Here is a 6548-nt window from a genome sequence, read left to right on the forward strand (position 1 = left end):
TTTTTTTTTTGGTTTTTTGAGACAGGGTTTCTCTGTGTAGCCCTGGCTGTCCTGGAACTCACTCTGTAGACCAGGCTGGCCTCGAACTCAGAAATCAGACTGCCTCTGCTGCCTAAGTGCTGGGATATGCACCACCACCGCCGGCAAACCTCAAATTCTTATTTGTAAAATCAATACTATAATATATTTTGATAGTTCATCTATTCAGTCATCCAAAGACCATCTTATAAATGTTTAGTGCATACCAGTAATTGATCTAGGCACTAAATAAATAACATTCAATGGGAAGCACACTCTAGTAAGCTTATAGCTAGGGAAGGGAGGAACAATAATGGATCTTGGTGCTATGATGAGAAATAAAGGGGGAAATATAAATCTAGTATTCATTGTTACAGGAAAATGCTAGAAGCTGGCTCCACACCCTGGAGGTACAAGGTCTAAGGACAATTGTATTGAGTTCCTGTAAAGACCCCTAGGCTGTGACATACAGAAGTACATGTGTATCTCTGTCTGTGTGGTCTCTCATCTTATAGAGACACCAGGACTCAATCATATGGCTTCACCTGAAGGACCTAACCTCATCACTCCCCAGTGGACATAACCCTAAATGCTATAGTTGGATAAGTGATTAGACTCTTATGTGAGTTTAATCAACCACATCCAATTAAAGCAACAGCCAATTCATGTGGGAAGTCAAAGGAGGTTTCTGTGCAAAGGTCATACGTGGTAAAGGGCAAACTTTGTAAATGAAAATGGGGGATGGGTTGTAGGAAAGGAAAGTGGTTTGAGTAAAGGCTCTGAGCTGGTTGAGGAGAGTCTTGGGAGGAAAAAACAGAAAATAGCATAGTAGGTTGAAAACTGAAAGCAGGGCATTGTCTTAGAAAGAGGATGCTTCTCACCCTAAACCTCAGTGAGGGTACTTCTGGGCAATCCTATAGGAAATGCCTGCATGTGCCCACTAGTGGACATATGTGAGAATGTGTTCACCGTTGTTCCCATCAGCATAAAGCTAAAGAAAAACAGACACCGAAGGAGAAAAAAAGCTTTATATGCTCATATAATAAAAGATGTTTTGAGCCCAATGGTGGTGGCACATGCATTTAATTCCAGCACTTGAGAGGCAGATGCAGGCAGATCTGTGTAAGTTCAAGGCCAGCCTGATCTACAGAGCTAGTTCCAGGACAGCCAAGGCTTCATAAAGAAACCCTGTTTCAAAAAAACTAAACAAAACAAAACAAAAAAAAAAAAAACCCACAAAAACACACACACACAAAAAAACGAAAAACAAAAGATCAAAACCCCCAAACCAAAAAGGTTATTCAAAAGTTAGATGGGAGAGAGGCTCATCAAGTCTTGCTAGCTGAGGAGGAGAGGGAGTCAGTTGTCTTCAGGAAATGAAGCCCCTGATAGGCTGTCAATGTTCTGTTGGATGGCCCTTCACCCATGTACATACTGGCAGCACTAAGTGTACTCAATGGGTTTAAAAAAGAGCACATGTCCTGGCGTGGTGGCGCATGCCTTTAATCCCAGCACTTTGGAGGCAGAGGCAGGCTGATTTCTGAGTTCGAGGCCAACCTGGTCTACAAAGTGAGTTCCAAGACAACCAGGGCTATACAGAGAAATCCTGTCTCGAAAAAAAAAAAGAGCACACGATGTTGGGGAGTGGAAAAGTGGTAATACAGGAATAAGAAAGAGTTGGAGGTGAGGGAGTGGGGTGTGGGCTTGATCAAAACATACTATATTCATGCATGACTTTCTCAAACAAAAAACAGAGGAAAGGAGTAGGCAAACATGAATATGAATCAAATATAGTTTATTTAGACCAACAGATTGAAATTTTATAAATACATTACGTTGAGTAAATATACTGTTAAAAATAAGAGCAACCAGTGGTATCACTAACTATACTTTTAAAATGATCTTACTATATCCAACTTTTTTTAAAGATTTATTTATTTATTATATATAAGTACATCGTAGTTGTCTTCAGACACACCAGAAGAGGGCATCAGATCCCATTACAGATGGCTGTGAGCCACCATGTGGTTGCTGGGATTTGAACTCAGGACCTCTGGAAGAGCAATCAATGCTTTTAACCGCTGAGCCATCTCTCCAACCTATATCCAACTTTTTTAAAAGTTGTGGAACCTATATTTGAAGTATTTTTAAAAGATAAAGAATAGAAAACTTCTGGCAGGATCTTGGAACAGATAGTAAATCTACTCTTTCAAAAACAACTAGAAAATACGTCAAACAATGACTTGAGAATGTGAGCAAACAGTAACAGGTCACTAGTAAGACGGCACTTCAGTGACTCTTCCAGGACTCTGCCTGGGCAAAAAAAAAAAGGGGGTTTTCTGGACAGAGTCCAGTGGTCTCTTCTGATTGGAGGGAACAGAAAGTGGAGTTGGAGAATAAGGTGACCACAACTCACACAGCAGAGTAACCCAGGGTGGACAGCCAGACAGTACAGCTCTAAGAATTTACAGGAAGATTCGCTTCATGTCTTTGGCTATATACTAACCCTTGCTAGACTGATGGGGATCACCGGAGGCCAGGAAAAGGCTTTCCAGAAAGAAGAGGGCAGAATCATTCCCAAACCTCACAAAAACCAAGAGATGGTTTTGTTCCCATAGTTCAGAGCAGAAAGGTCTTGTAATGGTTGACCTATCCTAAGGAATCTTAAATATAAAATACCTTGGTAGTGGGCTTCAAAGGGGTGCAAAACCCACTCCCAAATAATAAGGCTTAACAGAAAGCTGGAAGAGACCCAACTGTAATTCAAAAAGCCTGACTCTATGCCAGAAGGAAACACAGTAATTTTCAAAGAGCACAAGAAAATCTGGAAACCAGCAGCAAAAATTCACAATGCCCAGCATAGGATTTAAAAAAAAAAAAAAGGAATCAGAAAGCATAACTATAAATAAGAAATGAGCAAAATTATGACCTAGAATATGGGTAAAAGTACAAGTAATAGAAACAGAAATGATATCAGCGATGAAGCAGTAGACAGGAATGTTCGAACTGCCATCATAAATATGTTTTATGTGTCCAGAAGGCAGAAAAAATATCAACATAATGAAGAAATAACTTGAAATGTTATTGTCAAGAACACCTACATGGAACTTATAGAGATGGAACCCACCAGACTGAAAGTGAAAATTGTGTTGGATGCGGTTTGGCTTTGGTTATGGGAGATGTATAGTCTTTCTCCCTTTCCTATCCAGTCTCATGGTCATTGGCTTTCAATTCATGTGTTTGGTCCAATCACATTGGGTGTCAATATGAACTTGTTGGATAAGTCAGCCTGTTTGCTCCTTTCCCCTGGTTTGGCTTCTGTTTTATTTTGTTTTGTTTTGTCTTTCTCTCCTTCATCTTTTTGTGTGGGTTTTTGTTGTTGTTGTTGTTGTTGTTGTTCCACTCTAGTTCTTTTTTTTATTTTTATTTTTTTTGACTTGGTAACTGTACTTTTAGCTTCATTTTGAGGAGTTCTCTAAAACCAGAGTGCTTCTTTAACTTATCTCACTATAAATCAAGTAAATGCTAATGATTGTTGCCAATACATAGGAGCCTCTGGCCACTTTAGTACACACACACACACATACACACAGACACACACAATGCTGTGATGCAGTGTTGCAAGATTCTTTTCAGAGAGTCAGATATCCAGGGTTGGGGAGTTGAGTGTGTGCTGCACAATCAAGACCTGGGCTTGGATCCTTGTCACCAGATGAAGTCTGGATGGAGCAGCACTTGCCCTGTAATCCTGTGCTGGTGATGCTGTGGGGCAGTCTGGAGGATCACAGGGAGCTTATTAGTCAGCCGGTGTCGCTGAAACCTACAGCTTAAGGTGAAGTGAACCAGCATTTCTCAGAAGATAAGGTAGAAAGCAATAGAGGAAGTTACCAGAAGTTGACTTTGGACCTCCGTATACCTCCAGGTGAATATGTCCATCCACAGTAAGTGTGCCACCACACAAGCACAACGCATACATAAAAACACATGCCAAAATATGAGTAACTTCAAAGAGATGAAGGGAAAATATATAACTATGTACACTATTTTGTATTTATATCCATATTAGTGTGGTATACATGCATACTTTTTATGCATAGTCACATGTGTGGATATGTGGGCATGTGGGCACAAGGACACGAGAGAGAGTGTGTGTGTGTGTGTGTGTGTGTGTGTGTGTGTGTGTGTGTATGTTTTCCAGGCTACCCAGTGCTACCCAGTGAGACTTACCTTGCTTGATTAATTAAAAATGAATTTCCTTATACATACCTATAAAAGACACCTATAATATTTCTTTAATATCTAGAGCCTTTTGGACTCAATATTTATTGATTAGTTTTTATCTCTCAAGTATGATCTTCTTCTGATTATTTTTTGTTGTTTAAAGAGCAAACATTGAGATAATATGCTTAGTTATTTTGTATTTTGTTTATCCTACTTATAATTATTGCTTTTTGTCTCATTAGGTAACTGACTTGTCTGCACTCAAAACTCAGAACCTGTCTTTCCCAGAGTATGACGTCACTCATCTCTACCCACCTGCTTCCCTCCAGGAATAGGTGTGCTTGGCTTAGTGCTTGGCTTATTGATGACCAATGATGTGGTCAGAGGCTACGCTCAGTGGTTTAAGCCACAGAGCTTTGTTCTCTGCTGAGTATGTGGGTTGGGGTACATTAAAAGGCACAGAATTTTTCAAGCATAGCAACTGTAATGACTGAAGTTAAATAAACTTCACCAAGTGTCAAAAAGGGTTTGCAGTAACTGGAAGTTTCATGTATTAGTGAGGGAGATAAACAAACAAAACAATAACAATAAAAACAGTTCAGCCACTTTGGAGAGTGTTGACAGTGTCTTGAAAGCTAAGCATATACTTTACACACACAATTCAGCAATCTCATACCTGGGTGTGCACCCAAGAAAACTGAAAAGATATTCTTATAAACAGACTTGTCCATGAGCTCTCACAGAAGTATTAGTCATAATGTTCTAAAATGATTAATAACTCACATGTTTATCAACTGATTCGTTGGACAATGCTGCATAAGCCGGGAAATGAATCTCAAAAGTATTGTACTCACTGGAAGAGGTAACATGGAAAAGATCGCATACTGTATATAAAACTCTAGGAAAAGCAAGACTATACTTTCAGGAAGCAGTGGTTTCGAGCAGCTGAGAGTAGGGGAAGAGACAGACTACGGGTCAATGAAATCTAAGCTGTAATTGTGTTGGTTGTTACTGATGATACTTAGCAAAATTCACTGCATTGTATATCTTCATCACGTGAGTTATTACATATAAGTTATGATAAGTCTGGTTTTCTTAAAGTAGGGCATAGCTTTTATAGTATGGATAGGTGCTGTGAAGGCTGATGGGGGAAACTGTTCTCAAGAGTCTTTCTTAACTCTAGACTCTCTGTGCTATACTTGCTAAGCAAGATGTGCCCACTGGTGTAACTGTAGCTTGACTGTTATGGGGGTAACAGGTTATGATTGAACTTAAAAACTTTTGCACAAGAAGGAGTTTACAAATGGTACCCAGGCAAAAGCTTATCTGGGAAAGGTCATAGATCCTAGAGGGTGACTGCACACTTTGCTAAATGAACAGGATGTACCTGTCAAAATGCCTGCTAAATATTTATGCTGCTGCTGTCATCTTTGGTCAGAAAAGCTTCTTTTTCATTTAGGTATCAGTTACTGCAGAGACTCAAGAGTTTTAAGTGCAGAGAAGAAGGGACTCTTGAGTGCTCAGTCCTAAGTTGAACAATGATATCATCCCCTCCAAAGCTCAAAGTATGTCAAAGAAAAGAGAGCAAAAGAAATGTGAAAGGTGAAGGAAGAGTGTTGTAGAACACTGTTGTCTGGGCAAGATGTGGGCATTCGGCTCCTGAACTCTAAGCAGCTATGACTACTTACAGAAGAGCAGAACAAGTAGCGGTCTATTGACCCTCCAGCATAGATGAGGACAGACTAATGAGGCCCACTGTGTCTTGATGATCTAAAACAGCTGATGGTGGCTGTGGGGGAAGAGAGATTTCCTCTGGTGATGTCGTCACTGGTAAGTTACATGCAACTAGCTCATTCATACCCTAGACAGAAGACGGAGGACAGAGTTGGGAAGAAGATCAATTGGAGTGGGAGGGAGAAAAATAGGGAAATGGAGGTAAATGTGATCAGAACATACACCTACAGGAAAGTGTCACAATGAAATCCATTATTATGTTGATAAAAATATTTAAAAAGAGAAAAAATCAAGGGAATAATTAAAAACAACCTTCAAAACAATGATTATCTTTGGAAGGTTATAGGGAGATGAAATCTGATAGATACATATAAGAACTTTGAATGTTGGTTATGTCTTCTATACTTTTTCTATGTTTTTTTTTTAATTAAAATGTAGAAAAGGGGAGACTGAGTGAGGAAATGAGAAGAAATGTGAACCTATGTGGGAAAATCTTAGAAACAAAGATAGCAGCTGGAGCAGAATGTGATGGCAACATATTTTTAAATTAAATGTATATCTTTGATTGAAAATGA

At 39.4% G+C, this 6548-nt stretch overlaps 1 long non-coding RNA gene across 1 annotated transcript in view; it reads left to right on the forward strand.

The window, feature by feature from the left end:
* Positions 1 to 4819, forward strand: part of LOC115031338 — a 28150-nt gene extending 23331 nt beyond the window's left edge. The window contains exon 4 of the long non-coding RNA XR_003836974.1: positions 4482 to 4819. This is a non-coding gene — a long non-coding RNA (uncharacterized LOC115031338). The remainder of the gene's footprint in view (positions 1 to 4481) is intronic.
* Positions 4820 to 6548: the final 1729 nt, after the last annotated feature.

This window comes from Mus caroli, chromosome 6 (genome assembly GCF_900094665.2).
Source record: "Mus caroli chromosome 6, CAROLI_EIJ_v1.1, whole genome shotgun sequence".
In the NCBI taxonomy this organism is placed as follows: domain Eukaryota; kingdom Metazoa; phylum Chordata; class Mammalia; order Rodentia; family Muridae; genus Mus; species Mus caroli.